The sequence below is a fragment of the Aulonocara stuartgranti genome, assembly GCF_965226115.1.
Source record: "Aulonocara stuartgranti genome assembly, chromosome: 19".
Classification (NCBI taxonomy): domain Eukaryota; kingdom Metazoa; phylum Chordata; class Actinopteri; order Cichliformes; family Cichlidae; genus Aulonocara; species Aulonocara stuartgranti.
Window position 1 is genome coordinate 33,652,170 of NC_138955.1, and position 24,627 is coordinate 33,676,796.

At 46.9% G+C, this 24,627-nt stretch overlaps 1 long non-coding RNA gene across 6 annotated transcripts; it reads right to left on the bottom strand.

The window, feature by feature from the left end:
• Positions 1-1,818: 1,818 nt before the first annotated feature.
• Positions 1,819-14,586, bottom strand: LOC309696204. 6 transcript variants are annotated; one of them, XR_014273376.1, is made up of 4 exons: positions 14,033-14,586; positions 12,798-13,294; positions 7,176-12,309; positions 1,819-6,597 (listed from the first exon to the last, which is right to left on the bottom strand). It is a non-coding gene; the product is annotated as an uncharacterized lncRNA (long non-coding RNA). The 6 variants fall into 6 exon arrangements; XR_014273377.1 differs by having other exon boundaries at positions 1,819-6,600; XR_014273378.1 differs by having other exon boundaries at positions 8,362-12,309; positions 14,033-14,582.
• Positions 14,587-24,627: the final 10,041 nt, after the last annotated feature.

A 24,627-nucleotide genomic window follows, 5' to 3' on the forward strand; every position in this document is an offset into this window, starting at 1 on the left:
CTTAAATGTATAGGGGCAACATGTTGTCATTATGCAACATAAAATAATTTCAATACTTCACTTCTTCACACTGTCTAGATAGTCATAAAGCAAATACCTACGTACAGTTAATTATTAATGGCCTTGTGTACATAGGTCCATTTTAACATATTATAATTGTATATAATTGGGAATTATTCTGCACATTAAACACACCTAACAAAGAGTCAGCCCAGTTAAAGTACCGGAGGTGAATCAACTGTATGGTTATTTTGGAGTTTATAGTTTGTGCTGCTGTTAAACTTTACAGTATTGACTTCAGTATTTCTGCTGTTGGTGTAGCTAGACTACTGTTGATCAGTAATATGTAATGTGAAATTTGATATTGTTACTTTGCTGGATTCACTGAGACACATGTCCAACAACCTTGGTTTATAAAGGAAATTACAGAAATTTGAGCTAACAAAACAGAGACTGGATACCTGTGTCCACGAAAAGCTCCTGTGCCAAACAGAAATTCTAATATGGTCTAATCAGCTCTATGTCATAAATGACTTCTTACCAAGCATAATCAGCCTTGGGGTGCTTGGCAGGCTTTTAACATGCAAACTGAACAATATAAATTTGTGTGCACTGAAGCCACAAAATTTAGAAATACACAGTTGCAAAAACTTCAGTGACCAATTACCTTTGCTAAAGGACATATGCAATGCAAAAAATAAGAGTATTGTCAATAGGGACCAATTCCCAGTTTTTACATGATCAAAATTATTCACAAAAGGCTTCAATAAACAGAAAATGTGTGCCAACAAGAGAACAGTGCACAAAAATGAAAAGATATTTGAGCTCGACGCTTTAATGGGTTTAACATGACTTAGTCAGCACTCCGCACCGTACAGGTAGTACAAGCACACCTGAAAACACTGACCAGCTAACAGCTTTAAGCATTTGGGCGCAACCTCGGTAGTTCACCGATTCACCTGTTGCAAACGTCCAAGTTTCTATCAAGTCTCATAAATCCATCGGCAAATTACCTAACTAGTCTTTTGAGTCTCCACATTCAGAGATATTGACAATTTGTCTTTAAATGAAAATATCCTGGTAGGGTAGCTTAAAAGTCAAAACAAACAGTACTAAGAACGCATTTCGGACTTCTCTCGAATAAGTGAAAAAAACACTTACCTTCAGACTGATTAGCAGGTTCCGATCCAACTTTAATGTGTCCCATGTCAGTCCGTTTTAGGGAAAAAGTGTTAAGTGGTTTCATTTAATTTTGAGATACTCCCGCATGGACGAGCAGCAATTTGAAGTCTAGCAGAGTTACCACGAATAGCATACGATCTTCAGATATAATCCAATCAACCTTGCATTTAACCCGATTGAACATCCAGTTACCTCTGACTACTTCTAAGTTGCACATGTTAACGGTCTCATCATCACTCTGTGCTGCAGCGAACTGTATCTGTGGCACAGAATATTTGATGGCCATGTCGTTCTCCTGCTTTGCAGCTTTTTTTGAGTCTGAATTGCGGCTTAAACGTGCAAAACTAAGAGAAGCAGATCAATATTTTCTTCTTGTTGTTATTTAATGGTGGTTGGCAACCAGCGAAAGGAGCATTAACCACCTCGAGCACTATTTTCTATCCCCAGTGTTGTTTTGAAAGTGAATACCCAACGTGTGCGTCATACGTCACGTTGTACGTCAGGTGAAGGTGTGGTGTCGGCTATCGCACCTGTCGCATTACAAAGCTTTAAAAACGTAACAATCCAACACAACCCAACGCGCTAAACTGTGATAATGTGTTACATTATCACTGAAGGAAACGGCTTCCAGGGCCTAATCCGTGGATCGGCTTCCTCCGAGGCGTGGACGTCTATCAGCAGAGAATGTACCTTAGTCTGTAACACAGTCAAATATATTCTCAAGTAATATTCAAGCATGCCATTCAGCGTGTTAGTACGAGCTCGGGAGCAGCTTGGGAGAACAAGAAAACAGAGACTGCTTCAGGTTGTCTTCCCAAATTGACTCAACTTTATTCACAAGTACAACAGTTTATATAGAGGGACAAATTCATGAGTCAGCAGATTCTCAGTTTAAACCAGTACAGACCAAGATAAGGGAGCGTCTTTCTGCCCTTGGGTGAAGAAGCATCCTTTGTATAGTGTATCAGTTCAGCTACAATTGTGATTATCTCAGCGACATATTTTCAAGGCATGAAATAAAGAGTTCTTTCATTAGTGAATTCTGAAACAAACCATCTGGCCTTCAACAGGCGTCTCCTAAAAGATTAAGAAACTAATGTAGCTGAGGGAGTGATCTCTGTGGTATTTCAACCTTGTACCAGCCTGTGATTCTCACACATCAATTCTTGGGTCAAAGAGAACAATAACTAAAACAAAGGGGCCTTATTGAATGACAGAGTTTTCCTGCATAATGTCACTATAAAACAATATCCAGTAAATGCTCCCATGGTACTAAAATACCTAACAGTTCCCCTCTTTTATTATTTTTTAAAAATAATAACTCAAATAGAAAGGAAAAATCACAAATGTAATAACATAATATAAAAAGCAAATCATAAAATGTAATAGTTCACAGCCTAATGTTCAATATACACACCAGGATCATCATTGGTAACATCTGGCACATCCTCAGGATCAATTTGTGCTAATTGCAAATACATTGAAGTAGCTGTACTAGGTGGGTGTCTTGCCAAGTGGAGCATGAGGTATTGTCAGCAAAATGTGGCTTGTAGAAATGTGAACAGGGTTGCAGTTTACAATACAAAATAGTAAATAAAAATCCTAAGGTTAATGCAGTAGATATGATTAATAATCTAAATATATAAAAAAACACAGTTCTTCAGTCGTCTCCTGGCCTGGTCCCAGGTTCGAGAGACCTAAGCGTCGTGTGATGACAATGGGCATTTCATTTTTTCCATTATCAGGATGAAACGAGTCTATCTTTATCAGGTTAGACATTGTGTGGTACTCTAGGCTTTCTGTTCCTGCTGGATGTTCGAGTACCTTGTTGTTGTTCAGGTGGGGGATCAAAGGGCTTTCTGAGTCTTGGCTCTTTCAGGCGTTGTGTGTTAATCAGTGATTGTGCGTGTGTAGGTGTATTGAATCCGGGCGCTGGCTCGCCTGAGTCGTCATCTACTTGATCCGACGCCTTAGGTGGTTTGGTGGGGCTGGTCTTAACCCTGCTGGCATGAATCCACTGAGGTTGTCCGTCTGTTAGGATGCTGGTTCTCGTCACTGCAAGTACAGTCTGGGGGCTGGAACACGCGGCCTCCCTGAGTGCCCTTGGTTTTAGCGACTTCACCAACACCGCATCTCCTGGTTTCCACGGATGGGTTGGATCTGTGGAAGGGAGAGGCTGAGAGAGACAAACTTTCTGATAGTTATTATTCAGTGTTTCTACCAGGTTATGAACATAGTCAGACAATGCAGTGTCTATGTCCCCTTCCAATAGCGGTGCCCCTCTGGAGGCTGACCATGGTGTTGGAAACGGTCTTCCCATGATTATTTCAAATGGAGATAATTTGGTTGCTGCGGATGGAGTCATTCTAATCTCGCAGAGGATTTGAGGAAGTAGTTTGATCCAGGTCATTCCTGTTTCTATCATTGCTTTAGTCAGGCGATTTTTTATGGTCCTATTCATTCTTTCTACAACTCCTGAACTCTGAGGATGGTATGGCACATGATATTTCCAGTCTATTCCTAGAGTTTTAGCACACTTTTGAATTACTTCTGATGTGAATGAAGGTCCTCTATCACTGTTAATTTGGTGAGGTATTCCAAATCTGGGTATTATTTCATTGCACAACTTTTGACAGACTACTTCTGCAGTTTCTTTTGATGTTGGATAAGCTTCTACCCATTTACTAAATTGGTCCACTATTACCAGTAAGTACTTGATGCTTCCTTGTGCTGGCATGTGTGTAAAATCAATTTGTAATGTATGAAATGGGAAATCTGGTTGTGGTAAATGCTGATGTTTTGCTTTTGAGCTACCTACATTAGTTCGTGCACATGTTAGACAGGTTGCTAATATGCGTTTTACTGCGTGTGATGTTTTCTCGATTACAAATCTTGATTTTATTGCTCCTATTACCCCTCTTTGTCCGACATGACTCACACCGTGAAAATGGCGGACAAGGATTGGCAGTAGTGAAGATGGGAGGGCAATCAAACCCTCAAGGTTTTTGTATAAGCCGTCTCTGTTATCTAAGGTACAATCATTACTTTCCCAGTAAGTGTAATCTAAGGCAGAGGCTTGCTCTTGTATGAATTTTAGGTCAACATTTGTTTCTAAATAGTCTGGGAGTGCGACAAGTGGCAGCTGTAAAGGCAAAGATAATACTTCCTTTCTGGGTGGTTGCTGTGAGGCAGCAGCTGCTTTCGCGGTTACGTCTGCAAGAGCATTTCCCACTGCTTCGTCTGTGTCAGCCGTGCTGTGCCCCTTCGTTTTAACAACTGCAATTGCCGATGACAGCTGTATAGCCTGCAAAAGTCTTTGAACAAGATCAGAATTAGCGATCGATTTTCCATCAGCAGATGTGAAGCCTCTCTGTCTCCACAATGTGCCAAAGTCATGCACCACACCGAATGCATAACGGCTATCAGTGTAAATTGTTACCCGCTTATTCACATGTAACTCACAGGTGCGTATTAAAGCCATGAGCTCTGCTTTTTGTGCTGAGTGAAATGGTAATGAGTGAGCCTCTAGTATGATGTCAGGCAATGTCACCACCGAATAGCCACAAAGAAATGAGTTGTCATTTGGTTTTGAACAGGACCCGTCCACATAAACAATGACTGAGTCTGGTATTGGTGTCTGCTCTAAGTCTGGGCGTGGTGCTGTGGATTCCTGTATACGTGTCATACAATCATGATCGTCAGGGTCGTCTGAACCATCCTGTCGGTCAGAGGAACACAGCATACGAATGAGTAAGTGTGCTGGCGAATTGGGTGTGCTGTTTGCTTTTATAGTGAGATTTGCTGTTGAAGTCAGTGTAGCTTCATAACCTGAGCGACGTACATATGTTGTGTAGTTATGTTTGCTAGAATGGTCGTGACCTGGTGATTGGTGTGTAGAATAGTGTCATGTGAGAGTGTGAGCTTCTCGCAGTCCCTTATCATGATAGAGCAAGCTGCTACTGCTCTCAGGCAGGCCGGCATCCCCTGAACTACTGCTGGCAGCACCTTTGAGTAGAAGGCTACTGGACAGTAGCCACAGCCATGCTCTTGGGCCAATACACCTGCACAGGTTGTGCCGTTCTCTGTGACGTACAGGTGGAACGGTAAGTGGTAGTCAGGCAGACCCAAACAAGGGGCAGAGGTCAGCGCTCCCTGTAATGCATTGAAAGAGGCAGTCATTTCTGTTGACCACAGTATTCGAGGAGGCTTGTCTTTTTTGCAGCATTCACGCAGAATGTGGTCATGAAAAGAACAGTCTGGTATCCACTGTCTGCAATAGTTCACCATGCCTAGGAAAGACAGCATTTCCTTCTGTGTAGTGGGCTTAGGGACAGAGGTCACAGCTTTGACCCTGTCTGTAGTCATGGAACGTTGTCCGTGAGACAATGTAAATCCCAAATATTGAACAGAAGTCTGACAGTACTGCATTTTCTTTGCTGATGCTTTGTGGCCAGTCTGTTGGAGGTGCTGGAGTAGCATATGTGTGGCAGTTTGACATAGTTTTTCACTTTCAGCACAGAGGAGGAGATCATCCACGTACTGGATCAAGGTACAGCCCTCTGGAGGAATGAAGCCGTCCAGGGTAGCACGTACCACCATTGAGAAAGCCGCAGGGCTGTCTACCATGCCTTGGGGTAAGCGAGTCCATGTGTACTGCTTATCTCTATGTGTAAAAGCAAATATCGGCTGTGTGTCCTCATGCACAGGTACTGAGAAAAAGGCGGAGCACAAATCCACCACAGTAAAATGTGTGGCTGTTGCTGGAATAGATGTCAGTATGCTGGGAACATCTGGGACAAGAGGTGGCAGAGGCATAATGACTGCATTAATTTGCCTTAAGTCTTGTGTGAAACGCCATACGCCAGGTTTGTTAGGCTTTGGCACAGGATTGACAGGAGTGTTATATGGAGATACTGTGGGCTTTATTACTCCAGCTGTCAATAAATCTCCTATGATGATGTCTAAGGCTGCGGCTTTTTCAGCGGAAATGGGATATTGCTTGACATATACCGGCTTGTTGTTTTTCAGCTGAGCATGATAAGGTGTACAGTCGATAAATCCTACATCATTCTCACCTCTTGACCATAATGTCATGTTTTGATATTCAGCTGGCAATGTGACAGCAAAGATAGTACAGTGTATGGGGTAGGTTAGATCTATGTGTCGACATGGTGCAGTAATGTCATAGCCTATGTCTGAGTTATGCGACAAAACCACTGTTTGGCCTTCACTGGTGTGAGCAGTTATCATGTTGTTGAACAGTGTGAGAGAAACAAATATGTGGCTTCCAGGCATGGGGTTACCTGGTAGTGGTGTCTGTACACGTGTTTGGCACAGTGTGTGACGTGGGGTACCAGTCAGATGGATATTGAGTTCATTCTCTGCTGAGGCGTCCAGCTGACACAGAGGCTGTTCCTTCTCCATGGTGTCGGTGCATAGGGCAGAGAAAACATAGCTGTTATCAGTGTCTGCAAACATTTCACCCTTTGTGTTAAATGAAATACACAAGTTCATTTTTGCCATTAAATCTCTGCCTAATAGATTCACAGGCGAGTTTGGAATAATTATGAATGGATGATATGTAATTTCGTCTGGTTTTGGGCCCCAGCGTGTTTTTAGAGAATGAGTTTTGGGGCATTGCACTAGAGTTCCGTTTATTCCCATGGTGTTGATGCACACAGAGGAAACAGGCCCACTATAGAATTTTCCAGACAGTGAACTTTTAGTGGCTCCACTGTCAACTAAAAAGGAATAAATCTTTTCACCTATTTCTATATCTAACGTGGGCAAGCTTTCTGTGTTACGGGACAATTGCAAATGCAGCATCGTGTGTAGTGCTTCACACTGTCCCTCGTCTTCACCTGGGCCTCCCTATTGTCGGTCCAGTCTTTCGCTATCATATGGGTGGGGATTAAAATGTGGATTATAAGGTTGCTGCCTAAGTGCAAAAGGGCCATTATTTTGATGTGATTCCTGTCTGCGTTGCCAGTTACCTTGTCTGGAAGAGCTCTGCTGACGCCTAGTGGCAGGAGCTGGTCCTGTGTTTTGTGGTTGAGACCTACGTGCTGCTGATTTGCATTCCCTCCTCCAGTGTCCTATTTTTCCACAATAAAAACATGCGTCTCCACTCCTATCTCTCCTTCTGAAATCTCCCTGCTGCGCTTGTTGAGGGGGCGGGGCCCCTGCATACATCATTTTTTCACTTTCCTCTGAGCCTTCAACATCAAAATTCAACATCATCTTAACACTTTTAGCCTTCGTGCTGTTGGGGAAAAGATCTGCACCAGCTTTTGTTTTGACAAGTGTGATAAAGTTCTTTATCTTCATGTCATAGAGATTATCAGTGGCAGTCAGCTTCAATAGTTGTGAACATTCTGGATGAATATTGTTTAAGAATGTTGTTATGAAAATCTGATCATTTCCTCCTTCAGGCGTGCATGCCTCATTAGTCCAGCAGTGTGTGAAACGTTTGATTTTATCTCTAGACATTGTGAGCAGAAATTTCTTTAGATTTTGAAAAAAGGCTGTGATTTTGTCATCGTTTATCCACAAAAACGAGGTGGTGTTGGCTGCTTGGTCATCTTTAGGGTCTAGTTCCTCTACTTCTTCAATAAGCTGAGATTCAGTCACACCTGGAATTCGTTGACATAATATATATCTATAATCAGGCCCACCCAAGTGGTGGTATCTGGTTTTACAGTTAATTTTGATTTTTTATCGGACCCGTCTAAGGTCTTTGAATTATTCTGACCCATGGTCAGTGATTTCCAGAGGGGTTTAGACGCTTGAAGGATTTAAGTTAGTTTTTATTTTGCTGTGGCACACCTGAGGTTACTTGATTTTTTGCTAGCAATTTTATCTTTTTAGTGAGCAACTTCTCACTTTTTAACGAGCAACTTCTCGTTTTATGACCCCAGGCAACTTCCTGTGTCCTTTCTGCTGGTGAGCAACTTCTTAGTTTATGACAACAGGCAACTTCCTGTGTCCTTTCTGCTTTAATTTACAAAACAACAGGCAACTTCCTGTGTTTCTATGTGGGCCACTAAAGAAGGCTCCTCAGCGTATCCCACTTGTTACTATGTGGGCCACTGAAGAAGGCCTCGTCAGCGTATCCCGTTTCTATGTGGATCACTGAGAAAGGCATAACACAGTCTTATAAAATAAAAGACGAGTGCCTACCTTCGTCAGGATCCCACTTCTGACACCAAAATTGAAAGAAACGGCTTCCAGGGCCTAATCCGTGGATCGGCTTCCTCCGAGGCGTGGACGTCTATCAGCAGAGAATGTACCTTAGTCTGTAACACAGTCAAATATATTCTCAAGTAATATTCAAGCATGCCATTCAGCGTGTTAGTACGAGCTCGGGAGCAGCTTGGGAGAACAAGAAAACAGAGACTGCTTCAGGTTGTCTTCCCAAATTGACTCAACTTTATTCACAAGTACAACAGTTTATATAGAGGGACAAATTCATGAGTCAGCAGATTCTCAGTTTAAACCAGTACAGACCAAGATAAGGGAGCGTCTTTCTGCCCTTGGGTGAAGAAGCATCCTTTGTATAGTGTATCAGTTCAGCTACAATTGTGATTATCTCAGCGACATATTTTCAAGGCACGAAATAAAGAGTTCTTTCATTAGTGAATTCTGAAACAAACCATCTGGCCTTCAACAGGCGTCTCCTAAAAGATTAAGAAACTAATGTAGCTGAGGGAGTGATCTCTGTGGTATTTCAACCTTGTACCAGCCTGTGATTCTCACACATCAATTCTTGGGTCAAAGAGAAAAATAACTAAAACAAAGGGGCCTTATTGAATGACAGAGTTTTCCTGCATAATGTCACTATAAAACAATATCCAGTAAATGCTCCCATGGTACTAAAATACCTAACAATCACGTATATCAGGACATCTCTTCTGAACCAAGACGAAGTGGTGCTACAAAGGAATTATTTCTTTAGGAGAGCATTTAATAGCAGTCTGGCCTGCAACAAAATGCACCGCTAAAAATACAGTTTCTGCTTGTCCCAGAATTTATTAATTTTGAGAGTGAAGTTGTAGGACTGATGCTGGTTAGTGGTGTAGGTTTCATGGATGTGACACCTTGTGTAAAATGACGACCAGAGCATATTATTAGGTCAGTTCACTGTAGTTAGGCAGAGGTGTCTTAAAAAGTACCACCTTATACAAAACAAATGAAGGTCCAGTATAAGAAAGAATAAGAAGAGAAAAAAAGCAACATCCTGCTAAATGAAGTCATTTTTAAACATTACTCTAAATGTAGCCATTAGTTTTTGTTGCTGGCCATACAAAAATAAGTATACTTCAATTATATTTCCCAAGTATATCTTACCTAGTACGTATACTAATAATGCTTCTTGGGACTATATTGGCCCCCGTTTTAGTACATAACAGTATTCTTGAAATTAACTTTTAGATGTACTTTTTGTTCACCATAATTGTACTAGCATAATGTCATAATGTCTACAAGAGTATAATTAAATATACTCGACTCTATCACAATACTAACCTTACAAGTATACTATTAATTAATAGTATTACTAATGTTTCACATTGTTTGACTAAACAAATGCATTTATTAATATATGAGGTTCCATTCAGTTCAAGGAATTAAATTTTAGTGTGGCTGCAACTTACTCCTTAAGTTAAAAATTATGCTGTATATTGTAGTTTATATGTTATACTGCTTTCACAGTGAATCACATTTTATAGTAATGCACTCTGAATGAGGATTTTTTTTTCTCAAAGATATTTTTATTGAGTTGAAGCAACAAAGAAAAGCAAATACACGCAGAATTGTCAAACGCCAAACAAGCAAGTTTCACAGTGACTGTTAAAACTGAAATATCAGAATACAGATTAATGACACACTCACATGTCTTATAGTTGCTTCCAGCAGTTTATCCCCTACCCACAACACTTAGAACCCCTATCCCTCAGACCAGGAAGGAAAAAACCCAACAAACAAAGCAAGAAAAAAGAAGCAAACAAATAAAAACAACTGAATGAGGATTTAAGTAATTACTCTTAGATCTACAGTAGAAAACAACAGAAATCCGGATGGTGTAATAGTATAATCTCAGTAACATCACCAATTGTTACATTTGCTGTATTTTACAGCTGTTTCCATGAGTACGGTGAGTTACCGTAAAAATAGTGTAATCTCATGGAATTTTCCCACAATTACATGCAAATTACAGTACTAAACTGCTAACATCCTTTAGAGTTTTTTACTGTTGATTTTGCAGTACTAAGCTATGGAAATTACTGCAAAGGCTAACAGTGTTCATGTTTTGAATCGGGTAATTTCATGGTGAGAAATGTCTTTGACAAAAAAATGCAGGATTAATTAATAGCTGTATATGACTGCTAGGTTAGGACGTGGTTAGGTGCAAATACTTAAGAGAGAGAGATTTTGCTCTATTAATATTTAATGGAAATCTTTTTCTTCATAAGATTGTGGGCAAAGTCAATAAATTGTCTCCTGGCTTTCAGGTCCCCTTGAGCCAAATTTACAGTTTTTGCAATTAAGAAAAGAAAAAAAGATTTAAGGTGAAACAAATTTTTTCAATTCATGGAATGATGACATTATCACTCATTCCATATTGTTCCTAAAGTTTGCAGTCTTTTTTTTAGTTAAAAGTTAAAGCAGAGCTTGTTTTTTTAGCTTCTTTGATAATGTAACTCTGCATATGTGTACATGCATGTGCACTGATGTGTGCATGGGGGGTGATTTAACATTACAGTCCCTTGAAATAGCATTCATAGTCCTTGAACTTGTGCACATTTTGTCACCTTACAACCACAAACAAAATATGTTTTTATTGACAGTTTCAATGGTAGATTAACACAAAGTAGCACATAATTGTGAAGTGGCATGAAAATAATACATGGTTGTCAAAATTCTAAGCAAATGAAATTTGGAAAAGTGTGTCATTCTTTTCTATTCACCCCCTGCTCTTCATAGAGCCACATTTTGCTCCAGTTACACCTGCAGGTCTTTTGGAGTACGTCTCTACCAGCTTTGCACATCTAGAGACTGAATTATTTGCCCATTCTTCACTGTAAAACAGCTCAAACTTAGACAGATTGGATGGAAAGCGTCTCTGAGTCTGTATGACTATGTTTACTGTTTTGTCTATTTCAAACAGATGCCTGTCCTCACCTCTGCAGTGCTGCCGTCTCCTCTAACCCGGCATGTTTCTAAGGTATGTTTTCTTTCTTTTGGATGTTGTTCTTGTGGTTTTTCTTCAGAGATGAGGTTTGCAGTGTCTGTGTGGTGCAGCCGGTCTAGTCTAGGGGTAATGTCAGAGATTGAAACTTTACTGATAAATTGTCCAACTAAAAAAATACCGGGGTCCACAAATGTCATGTGACAACTAGGGATGGGTACCGGTATCCGGTGCCGTTATGGTACCGGTTCTGACATAAACGGTAGTAAACAGACCGAAAAGCAGCGCACATTTCGGTGCTTTATTTCGGTGCTTTTTTTCCCCTGAGATATCATACACTTTGGATTCTAGCCAATCATTTTACCTTTCCGAGGATAGTAGGCGGGCCCAGGTACGTACGTTCTTTTAGAGCAGAGCTACAGATTAAAAATGCCCAAGGCGAAGCGGTCAAAGTCTGGCTGTATTTCACAGCAAAAGATGCAAACTCAGCAGCCTGCAACAAGTGCTTTAAGGTGATACTGTGCAAAGGAGGTAACATCTCGAATCTGACGACGAACCTGGCGACGCATAGCGTTTTTTTAAAAGCCGAGAAATGCACCATATTTGATAGCTTGCTGCAAGACCTCACACCAAGCACATCTACTGCGGCTGTGGTGCCTGTTATCAGACCCGGAGTTAGCAACATCCCCCAAGAACCCGAAGACGAGAGTCCTGGCCCCTAGCCCTGCCAGTGTAGCGGAAATGATGACGGATGATGATGCAGCAGCAGCCGTTCTTCTCTGGGCGAGGAGCTTAATGTTGTTCGTGTGTAATTTACGTTGAGTAGGCTAACCACGTTATTACATTAATGCATGTAAGGTGAAGTAGCAAACACCGTCGTAGTTACATGCAGCTGTCTTCTTGTTTGATGGCAGATGCTCCCTTCATCCTGGCCAAAAAAGCTAAAATGACAAAAGAAAAAGTGGAAAACAGCTAAACATGAGAGGTTTTTGGACAAAGTTTGTGTTTTTTTCCATTGTTTAAGCACTGCTAACCTAACCTAAACGATACCCATCCCTAGTGACAACCTAATTGGCTTACGGGATGATGACGTCCAGAGATGGGCAGTAACGCGTTACTGTAATCCGATTACTTTTTTTCAAATAACGAGTAAAGGGATTACTATTGCAAAAACGGTAATTAGATTACTGTTACTTTCCCGTAGGAACGCTGCGTTACTGCGTTACTAAAACCGTGATTTTTTTTTTTGCGAGAATGTCTCATGACAGTGACGTAAGCGAGTGCCACATTTGTGACAACAGCTGCGTGCAGATCAACAATGGATCATATATCGAGTGCGGGAGAGAGTATGAGCGTTTTCCTTTACTTTCTATGAAACAACAATTCCCACCAAGGCTTTTCAGTGTGAAATTTAGTGTATAGAAAATACCTGTGCCAGGTTGTCTCCATCTAGTGGTGAACATGGCCTCACCACTACATCAAGTGAGCTTTTCACTGTGCACAGTGACACAAAAGTCATTTAACAATTTTAAAAAAAGCAATGTTACAGATTCAGTAAGAACTGAAGTTTATCATAATCCTTCAAGTTTCACTCAGTAACAGCAGCTTTTTAATATTATTGACTATATTTTAGAGTCACATTTATATGAAATGTCAAACAATCACAGAGTGACACTGAACTAAACAATCAATGCCATGTGAGTTGTTCTTGTTTGTTCTTTATCTCGGATTTATTGTAAGCAGCGGGAGTAGAAGCTAAAGAAAAATAGTAAAGATATGAATGAATCTCTGCTCTTACAGCTTTTATTGTGCCATAATGTCTGCTTTGAAACTGTCCTCTTGCTCGTCTCTTGGATGCTCACCTCTTCTTCACCTGTTCCTTTGACCAAACTGCTGCACTCTCGTTCTCTGCTCTCGCCTCCTCTTCTGGTTATAATTAGGATGCAGTCAGCATGTGCCAAACAAACTCCCCCCAAATCGATCATGTTTGATATGATGATGACGTTTTTAACATCTTATTTATGCACTTGTTGGGTGGGAAAGAGTAAACAAAGATGGGGCATAGAAGCAGAACTGAGTCCTACGTGTGGAGGGACAGTAACTGTGTGTGTATATGTAAGCATTTAAACACTGCAGAGAGTCAAATTAACAGTAACACTATTTTGTCTAAGTCCGCCATTGTAGAAATTCATTTCACCGAAACAATAACATGGCGCACAATGTGACAATAAACGTATAAAACACAAATTCTTACCTAGCAGGAGAATAAATAATCAGTATTTTAAGGCTACTGCATGTATAGATGTCACTGCTTGCTCACATAAGCTAGCTCTGAGACCCGCCAGAGTTTACGCCACAGTTGACTGTCGCGAAAGAGTCGTAAATCACCGGCATTGTAAAACTTAAAATGATTCCAGGGCATGTTATAAAACACCCAATAGATGTACTGGATATTAAACGGTATCAAATGACTAAATGAACACAGGGTTACAATTACATACTCACATCGTCACATCGAGAGTTTATTCATTAATCATCAGAGTTCAACAATGTTACATCCAGTTGAAAACAGCTTCACTAACGCCAGCAAAACAGGCTAACAGTATATAAGAGCACAAAACCAGCCGTGCTTATCAACAGCTCGACATATCCTCAACAACTCACCTCAGTATGTGTAACCCGTTCATGTGTTACGCCTGTTGTTCTTGCGTTGTGTTCTGGCGTGAAAGTAGGAGGCAGGAGACAGTACTGGGTCTTTGGCTCTTTACTGCACATCTGCAACACAGAAACATGTGTCTGATCTGTGTGTGTCACGCGACTGCCAGTACACCTCTCCTGACGAAGGAAAAAAGAGTGCATGCTGTTAAAAAAAGACTGCCGCGAGTAGCCGCTAGCAATCAGGCTAACTTAGCATGCTAGCATTTTAGCTGCGTTCTCGGCTAAAACTCATAAGCGTATATTAGTGAACTCCGCCCTCCACAAAACTTATCCCGAATGAGTCTCTTAATGACAAACAAAAACGCGGCGGTTTGGCTGTATTCACATTGCAGCTTGGGATCTGAACAAACTTTAATTAGCTGAGAGCAACGTGGCAGTGACTTACCTCCGGCCATGCTGAAAGGAGCTGTGACCGGGGCACACATGCACGCGCCTACGTCACCACGCAGCGCACACACACATGAACGCACTATACACATATGCAGCATATTTCTTTTACTTGGTTTTAGAGTTGGAGTATTTACATATTGATCTGAAATATTTTGCTGCTGAACAGCAGAGCTCCAAAGCGTCCCCCTGTAACCATGGTTACGCAGATGCATTCCGACTGTCACGTCACCGAGGAGAACCTGTTTCAAATGTATACCTGGATCAACCTGCAATCAGTTTGAAAAGTTTTCTGCTGAGATCCGCAGCTCGACTTCCTGGCACCCCGGGATAAGATGAGTTGCTGTGTTTTTCACGGAGAAAAAATAACGTCAGTGTTAGATGAAAAAAAAAAGATGCAAGCAGAAGAGGACAGCAGATTGAGAAGAGATTTCTTCAAACGGTAAGGAGCTTCTAACAAGTGATATCTGATGAGCTTAAAACTTAAATCTTAAATCTAATGTCCAGATTCATGCTAAACTTTTCTGATTACTCCGTGTATCTGCACCGTTAGACTTTTCATCGCCACTTTACGGTAACATACTGGCGTCACTGCTGCCAGCGTCATATCGTGACGCCGTGTTACGGTAGCTTACCTTTCTGCAGGATGATACCGTTTTTTGCTGGTGTGGTATAATACTCTTGGACAAATTATGGTAACGCACCGTAGCCTTTTTTACGGTATCTCACTGGCGACAGTTATGTCAGTGAGATACCGTTATGTCGTTATGTCGTAAATTACGTCAACAAAGTAACATCATACTGTGATTAATAAATTGGTATACTACCGTTTATTCACGGTATGTCACTGTAAGCCCGCTGCAAGGTAATAAACTGCAATATATTAACCAGTAACTTACCGTTATCACGCATCATCAGTACCAAAAATATTCATCTCTGCTAGAGGACACCGTGTCCTAACAGGCGGTCATTTACTCTTTTAAAAGGTCGTAATTTACCGTAATTTCAGTTAACAGTAACATACTGTAAGAGACTGGAGGGTTCCAAAAAAGTTGGATGGATGGATACACACACACACACACACACACACACACACACACACAAAATATAATTCATGTGCTTTACACCACTTTATTTCAATTCTGATTCTTCCCTGCTGAAATACACATTTCCAAAATCAAAAACTGAAAAGAACTGAAAACATATTTTCATTGAGGAAGCACTTGTTTTTACTAAACCATGTAATCCATTATTTTCTCAGATGGTTGTACAAACAATAACAATATTATGTCATATCCATATCATGGCAGACAACACATGCTCAAGTGTTGGGTTTCCTTACTTATATTTTGTAGGGTCTCAAACCTACAATGTGAAGTGCCTTGGCATTCATTTTGTTGGCACCATACAAACAAACTGAATTGTAATGGATATAATATCAAGCCCCACACGTCTGCCTTTATATACACTTTGTCCAAAATACTGGCTCACACGACCAAATCATTGCACAAAACAGGGTCCACAAGGACATGGATGAGCGTGTGTGGTGTGAAGGAACTTGACTGACCTGCACTGAACCCTGATCTTGCTTTGTGGACTGAGTTCATTGATTTGTAGGGTGAGCCAATACATGTGACAATTAAAGTGTAAGTAGCTGAAATAATTTTTAACAAACGGGTAAAAGAAGGTTAGCACTGTTGCCACACAGCAAGAAGGTCCTGAGTTCAATTCCACCATCAGGTCTTTCTGTGTGGAGTTTGCATGTTCTCCCCGTGTTTGCGTGGGTTCTCTCCGGGTACTCCAGCTTCCTCCCACCGTCCAAAGACATGCAGCTTGTGGGGATAGGTTAATTGGATAATCCAAATTGCCACTAGGTGTGAATGTGCGAGTGAATGTGAGTGTGAATGGTTGTCTGTCCCTGTGTGTTGGCCCTGCGACAGACTGGCGACCTGTCCAGGGTGTACCCCGCCTTTCGCCCTATGACAGCTGGGATAGGCTCCAGCGCCCCCCGCGACCCTGAAAAAGGATAAGCGGAAGCGAATGGATGGATGGATGGGTAAAAGAAGGGAAAAAAATCAAAACTGTTGCACTCAAAAAAACCTATTGGACAGAGACAGCGTCTTGCAAGATGGCGAGAGAGCTTGTCTTCATTGTTGCTCGTCTTGTGTAAATTTCCAGAAAGCATGGGCCATGGATCATCTGTGGAGACATGGGTAACAACACATTGGTCACTTAAATTATACAAGAAATTTACTAATTTCCCTAATTTGAAGTTCTCCACTCAAATTCAGTAAGCCACTGGAGGAAAGTTGTGACATGAGGGTTAATGTGAACAACCTTTCGCTTCACAGTGGTCCCAGTCTTCCTGCTTGTCCCAACCTTGGAGGTACATTTTGTTCCCTCTTCAGGGTTTATCCTTACAAAAAACCTTGCACCCGCTGACTCCTGGTATTCCAGGTTCAATACATAGAATGAACCAAAGAAGACTGACATTGCATCAGCACAGGTGTTCTCTTTGTCCAGCTCAACAATTACACGCCCCTCTGCACTCACCATCCAGCAGGTGGCGGTCATTGAACTTTGTCCTTAAATGTATAGGGGCAACATGTTGTCATTATGCAACATAAAATAATTTCAATACTTCACTTCTTCACACTGTCTAGATAGTCATAAAGCAAATACCTACGTACAGTTAATTATTAATGGCCTTGTGTACATAGGTCCATTTTAACATATTATAATTGTATATAATTGGGAATTATTCTGCACATTAAACACACCTAACAAAGAGTCAGCCCAGTTAAAGTACCGGAGGTGAATCAACTGTATGGTTATTTTGGAGTTTATAGTTTGTGCTGCTGTTAAACTTTACAGTATTGACTTCAGTATTTCTGCTGTTGGTGTAGCTAGACTACTGTTGATCAGTAATATGTAATGTGAAATTTGATATTGTTACTTTGCTGGATTCACTGAGACACATGTCCAACAACCTTGGTTTATAAAGGAAATTACAGAAATTTGAGCTAACAAAACAGAGACTGGATACCTGTGTCCACGAAAAGCTCCTGTGCCAAACAGAAATTCTAATATGGTCTAATCAGCTCTATGTCATAAATGACTTCTTACCAAGCATAATCAGCCTTGGGGTGCTTGGCAGGCTTTTAACATGCAAACTGAACAATATAAATTTGTGTGCACTGAAGCTACAAATTTCGGGGCCTGGGGAGCGGACACCCGCACAAAGGGTGGCCAGGCGGCCCGGTCCGGGTTTTTTCTTCTTTTCTTCTTTCTTTCACGCGCCTGGTGGGCGGTGCCACCCGATCACAAGGGCTGGCAAGGCTTTCGGAGCCTGGGGAGCGGACACCCTCACAAAGGGTGGCCAGGCGGCCCGGTCCGGGTTTTTTCTTCTTTTCTTCTTTCTTTCACACGCCTGGTGGGCGGTGCCACCCGATCACAAGGGCTGGCAAGGCTTTCGGAGCCTGGGGAGCGGACACCCTCACAAAGGGTGGCCAGGCGGCCCGGTCCGGGTTTTTTCTTCTTTTCTTCTTTCTTTCACGCGCCTGGTGGGCGGTGCCACCCCATCACAAGGGCTGGCAAGGCTTTCGGAGCCTGGGGAGCGGACACCCGCACAAAGGGTGGCCAGGCGGCCCGGTCCGGGTTTTTTCTTCTTTTCTTCTTTCTTTCACACGCCTGGTGGAGGGTGACACCCGATCACAAGGGCTGGCAAGGCTTTCGGAGCCTGGGGAGCGGACACCCTCACAAAGGGTGGCCAGGCGGCCCGGTCCGGGTTTTTTCTTCTTTTCTTCTTTCTTTCACACGCCTGGTGGGCGGTGACACCCGATCACAAGGGCTGGCAAGGCTTTCGGAGCCTGGGGAGCGGACACCCTCACAAAGGGTGGCCAGGCGGCCCGGTCCGGGTTTTTTCTTCTTTTCTTCTTTCTTTCACACGCCTGGTGGGCGGTGCCACCCGATCACAAGGGCTGGCAAGGCTTTCGTAGCCTGGGGAGCGGACACCCGCACAAAGGGTGGCCAGGCGGCCCGGTCCGGGTTTTTTCTTCTTTTCTTCTTTCTTTCACACGCCTGGTGGGCGGTGCCACCCGATCACAAGGGCTGGCAAGGCTTTCGGAGCCTGGGGAGCGGACACCCACACAAAGGGTGGCCAGGCGGCCCGGTCCGGGTTTTTTCTTCTTTTCTTCTTTCTTTCACACGCCTGGTGGGCGGTGCCACCCGATCACAAGGGCTGGCAAGGCTTTCGGAGCCTGGGGAGCAGACACCCTCACAAAGGGTGGCCAGGCGGCCCGGTCCGGGTTTTTTCTTCTTTTCTTCTTTCTTTCACGCGCCTGGTGGGCGGTGCCACCCGATCACAAGGGCTGGCAAGGCTTTCGGAGCCTGGGGAGCGGACACCCGCACAAAGGGTGGCCAGGCGGCCCGGTCCGGGTTTTTTCTTCTTTTCTTCTTTCTTTCACGCGCCTGGTGGGCGGTGCCACCCGATCACAAGGGCTGGCAAGGCTTTCGGAGCCTGGGGAGCGGACACCCTCACAAAGGGTGGCCAGGCGGCCCGGTCCGGGTTTTTTCTTCTTTTCTTCTTTCTTTCACGCGCCTGGTGGGCGGTGCCACCCCATCACAAGGGCTGGCAAGGCTTTCGGAGCCTGGGGAGCGGACACCCGCACAAAGGGTGGCCAGGCGGCCCGGTCCGGGTTTTTTCTTCTTTTCTTCTTTCTTTCACGCGCCTGGTGGGCGGTGCCACCCCATCACAAGGGCTGGCAAGGCTTTCGGAGCCTGGGGAGCGGACACCCGCACAAAGGGTGGCCAGGCGGCCCGGTCCGGGTTTTTTCTTCTTTTCTTCTTTCTTTCACGCGCCTGGTGGGCGGTGCCACCCCATCACAAGGGCTGGCAAGGCTTTCGGAGCCTGGGGAGCGGACACCCGCACAAAGGGTGGCCAGGCGGCCCGGTCCGGGTTTTTTCTTCTTTTCTTCTTTCTTTCACACGCCTGGTGGGCGGTGCCACCCGATCACAAGGGCTGGCAAGGATTTCGGAGCCTGGGGAGCGGACACCCACACAAAGGGTGGCCAGGCGGCCCGGTCCGGGTTTTTTCTTCTTTTCTTCTTTCTTTCACACGCCTGGTGGGCGGTGCCACCCGATCACAAGGGCTGGCAAGGCTTTCGGAGCCTGGGGAGCGGACACCCTCACAAAGGGTGGCCAGGCGGCCCGGTCCGGGTTTTTTCTTCTTTTCTTCTTTCTTTCACACGCCTGGTGGGCGGTGCCACCCGATCACAAGGGCTGGCAAGGCTTTCGGAGCCTGGGGAGCAGACACCCTCACAAAGGGTGGCCAGGCGGCCCGGTCCGGGTTTTTTCTTCTTTTCTTCTTTCTTTCACGCGCCTGGTGGGCGGTGCCACCCGATCACAAGGGCTGGCAAGGCTTTCGGAGCCTGGGGAGCGGACACCCGCACAAAGGGTGGCCAGGCGGCCCGGTCCGGGTTTTTTCTTCTTTTCTTCTTTCTTTCACGCGCCTGGTGGGCGGTGCCACCCGATCACAAGGGCTGGCAAGGCTTTCGGAGCCTGGGGAGCGGACACCCTCACAAAGGGTGGCCAGGCGGCCCGGTCCGGGTTTTTTCTTCTTTTCTTCTTTCTTTCACGTGCCTGGTGGGCGGTGCCACCCCATCACAAGGGCTGGCAAGGCTTTCGGAGCCTGGGGAGCGGACACCCGCACAAAGGGTGGCCAGGCGGCCCGGTCCGGGTTTTTTCTTCTTTTCTTCTTTCTTTCACACGCCTGGTGGAGGGTGACACCCGATCACAAGGGCTGGCAAGGCTTTCGGAGCCTGGGGAGCGGACACCCTCACAAAGGGTGGCCAGGCGGCCCGGTCCGGGTTTTTTCTTCTTTTCTTCTTTCTTTCACACGCCTGGTGGGCGGTGACACCCGATCACAAGGGCTGGCAAGGCTTTCGGAGCCTGGGGAGCGGACACCCTCACAAAGGGTGGCCAGGCGGCCCGGTCCGGGTTTTTTCTTCTTTTCTTCTTTCTTTCACACGCCTGGTGGGCGGTGCCACCCGATCACAAGGGCTGGCAAGGCTTTCGTAGCCTGGGGAGCGGACACCCGCACAAAGGGTGGCCAGGCGGCCCGGTCCGGGTTTTTTCTTCTTTTCTTCTTTCTTTCACACGCCTGGTGGGCGGTGCCACCCGATCACAAGGGCTGGCAAGGCTTTCGGAGCCTGGGGAGCGGACACCCACACAAAGGGTGGCCAGGCGGCCCGGTCCGGGTTTTTTCTTCTTTTCTTCTTTCTTTCACACGCCTGGTGGGCGGTGCCACCCGATCACAAGGGCTGGCAAGGCTTTCGGAGCCTGGGGAGCAGACACCCTCACAAAGGGTGGCCAGGCGGCCCGGTCCGGGTTTTTTCTTCTTTTCTTCTTTCTTTCACGCGCCTGGTGGGCGGTGCCACCCGATCACAAGGGCTGGCAAGGCTTTCGGAGCCTGGGGAGCGGACACCCGCACAAAGGGTGGCCAGGCGGCCCGGTCCGGGTTTTTTCTTCTTTTCTTCTTTCTTTCACGCGCCTGGTGGGCGGTGCCACCCGATCACAAGGGCTGGCAAGGCTTTCGGAGCCTGGGGAGCGGACACCCTCACAAAGGGTGGCCAGGCGGCCCGGTCCGGGTTTTTTCTTCTTTTCTTCTTTCTTTCACGCGCCTGGTGGGCGGTGCCACCCCATCACAAGGGCTGGCAAGGCTTTCGGAGCCTGGGGAGCGGACACCCGCACAAAGGGTGGCCAGGCGGCCCGGTCCGGGTTTTTTCTTCTTTTCTTCTTTCTTTCACGCGCCTGGTGGGCGGTGCCACCCCATCACAAGGGCTGGCAAGGCTTTCGGAGCCTGGGGAGCGGACACCCGCACAAAGGGTGGCCAGGCGGCCCGGTCCGGGTTTTTTCTTCTTTTCTTCTTTCTTTCACGCGCCTGGTGGGCGGTGCCACCCCATCACAAGGGCTGGCAAGGCTTTCGGAGCCTGGGGAGCGGACACCCGCACAAAGGGTGGCCAGGCGGCCCGGTCCGGGTTTTTTCTTCTTTTCTTCTTTCTTTCACACGCCTGGTGGGCGGTGCCACCCGATCACAAGGGCTGGCAAGGCTTTCGGAGCCTGGGGAGCGGACACCCTCACAAAGGGTGGCCAGGCGGCCCGGTCCGGGTTTTTTCTTCTTTTCTTCTTTCTTTCACACGCCTGGTGGGCGGTGCCACCCCATCACAAGGGCTGGCAAGGCTTTCGGAGCCTGGGGAGCGGACACCCTCACAAAGGGTGGCCAGGCGGCCCGGTCCGGGTTTTTTCTTCTTTTCTTCTTTCTTTCACGCGCCTGGTGGGCGGTGCCACCCCATCACAAGGGCTGGCAAGGCTTTCGGAGCCTGGGGAGCGGACACCCTCACAAAGGGTGGCCAGGCGGCCCGGTCCGGGATTTTTCTTCTTTTCTTCTTTCTTTCACACACCTGGTGGGCGGTGCCACCCGATCACAAGGGCTGGCAAGGCTTTCGGAGCCTGGGGAGCGGACACCCACACAAAGGGTGGCCAGGCGGCCCGGTCCGGATTTTTTCTTCTTTTCTTCTTTCTTTCACACGCCTGGTGGGCGGTGCCACCCGATCACAAGGGCTGGCAAGGATTTCGGAGCCTGGGGAGCGGACACCCACACAAAGGGTGGCCAGGCGGCCCGGTCCGGGTTTTTTCTTCTTTTCTTCTTTCTTTCACACGCCTGGTGGGCGGTGCCACCCGATCACAAGGGCTGGCAAGGCTTTCGGAGCCTGGGGAGCGGACACCCTCACAAAGGGTGGCCAGGCGGCCCGGTCCGGGTTTTTTCTTCTTTTCTTCTTTCTTTCACACGCCTGGTGGGCGGTGCCACCCGATCACAAGGGCTGGCAAGGCTTTCGGAGCCTGGGGAGCAGACACCCTCACAAAGGGTGGCCAGGCGGCCCGGTCCGGGTTTTTTCTTCTTTTCTTCTTTCTTTCACGCGCCTGGTGGGCGGTGCCACCCGATCACAAGGGCTGGCAAGGCTTTCGGAGCCTGGGGAGCGGACACCCGCACAAAGGGTGGCCAGGCGGCCCGGTCCGGGTTTTTTCTTCTTTTCTTCTTTCTTTCACGCGCCTGGTGGGCGGTGCCACCCGATCACAAGGGCTGGCAAGGCTTTCGGAGCCTGGGGAGCGGACACCCTCACAAAGGGTGGCCAGGCGGCCCGGTCCGGGTTTTTTCTTCTTTTCTTCTTTCTTTCACGCGCCTGGTGGGCGGTGCCACCCGATCACAAGGGCTGGCAAGGCTTTCGGAGCCTGGGGAGCGGACACCCTCACAAAGGGTGGCCAGGCGGCCCGGTCCGGGTTTTTTCTTCTTTTCTTCTTTCTTTCACGCGCCTGGTGGGCGGTGCCACCCCATCACAAGGGCTGGCAAGGCTTTCGGAGCCTGGGGAGCGGACACCCGCACAAAGGGTGGCCAGGCGGCCCGGTCCGGGTTTTTTCTTCTTTTCTTCTTTCTTTCACGCGCCTGGTGGGCGGTGCCACCCCATCACAAGGGCTGGCAAGGCTTTCGGAGCCTGGGGAGCGGACACCCGCACAAAGGGTGGCCAGGCGGCCCGGTCCGGGTTTTTTCTTCTTTTCTTCTTTCTTTCACGCGCCTGGTGGGCGGTGCCACCCCATCACAAGGGCTGGCAAGGCTTTCGGAGCCTGGGGAGCGGACACCCGCACAAAGGGTGGCCAGGCGGCCCGGTCCGGGTTTTTTCTTCTTTTCTTCTTTCTTTCACGCGCCTGGTGGGCGGTGCCACCCGATCACAAGGGCTGGCAAGGCTTTCGGAGCCTGGGGAGCGGACACCCTCACAAAGGGTGGCCAGGCGGCCCGGTCCGGGTTTTTTCTTCTTTTCTTCTTTCTTTCACACGCCTGGTGGGCGGTGCCACCCGATCACAAGGGCTGGCAAGGCTTTCGGAGCCTGGGGAGCGGACACCCTCACAAAGGGTGGCCAGGCGGCCCGGTCCGGGTTTTTTCTTCTTTTCTTCTTTCTTTCACGCGCCTGGTGGGCGGTGCCACCCGATCACAAGGGCTGGCAAGGCTTTCGGAGCCTGGGGAGCGGACACCCTCACAAAGGGTGGCCAGGCGGCCCGGTCCGGGATTTTTCTTCTTTTCTTCTTTCTTTCACGCGCCTGGTGGGCGGTGCCACCCCATCACAAGGGCTGGCAAGGCTTTCGGAGCCTGGGGAGCGGACACCCGCACAAAGGGTGGCCAGGCGGCCCGGTCCGGGTTTTTTCTTCTTTTCTTCTTTCTTTCACGCGCCTGGTGGGCGGTGCCACCCGATCACAAGGGCTGGCAAGGCTTTCGGAGCCTGGGGAGCGGACACCCGCACAAAGGGTGGCCAGGCGGCCCAGTCCGGGTTTTTTCTTCTTTTCTTCTTTCTTTCACACGCCTGGTGGGCGGTGCCACCCGATCACAAGGGCTGGCAAGGCTTTCGGAGCCTGGGGAGCGGACACCCGCACAAAGGGTGGCCAGGCGGCCCGGTCCGGGTTTTTTCTTCTTTTCTTCTTTCTTTCACACGCCTGGTGGGCGGTGCCACCCGATCACAAGGGCTGGCAAGGCTTTCGGAGCCTGGGGAGCGGACACCCTCACAAAGGGTGGCCAGGCGGCCCGGTCCGGGTTTTTTCTTCTTTTCTTCTTTCTTTCACGCGCCTGGTGGGCGGTGCCACCCGATCACAAGGGCTGGCAAGGCTTTCGGAGCCTGGGGAGCGGACACCCGCACAAAGGGTGGCCAGGCGGCCCGGTCCGGGTTTTTTCTTCTTTTCTTCTTTCTTTCACACGCCTGGTGGGCGGTGCCACCCGATCACAAGGGCTGGCAAGGCTTTCGGAGCCTGGGGAGCGGACACCCTCACAAAGGGTGGCCAGGCGGCCCGGTCCGGGTTTTTTCTTCTTTTCTTCTTTCTTTCACACGCCTGGTGGGCGGTGCCACCCCATCACAAGGGCTGGCAAGGCTTTCGGAGCCTGGGGAGCGGACACCCTCACAAAGGGTGGCCAGGCGGCCCGGTCCGGGTTTTTTCTTCTTTTCTTCTTTCTTTCACGCGCCTGGTGGGCGGTGCCACCCCATCACAAGGGCTGGCAAGGCTTTCGGAGCCTGGGGAGCGGACACCCTCACAAAGGGTGGCCAGGCGGCCCGGTC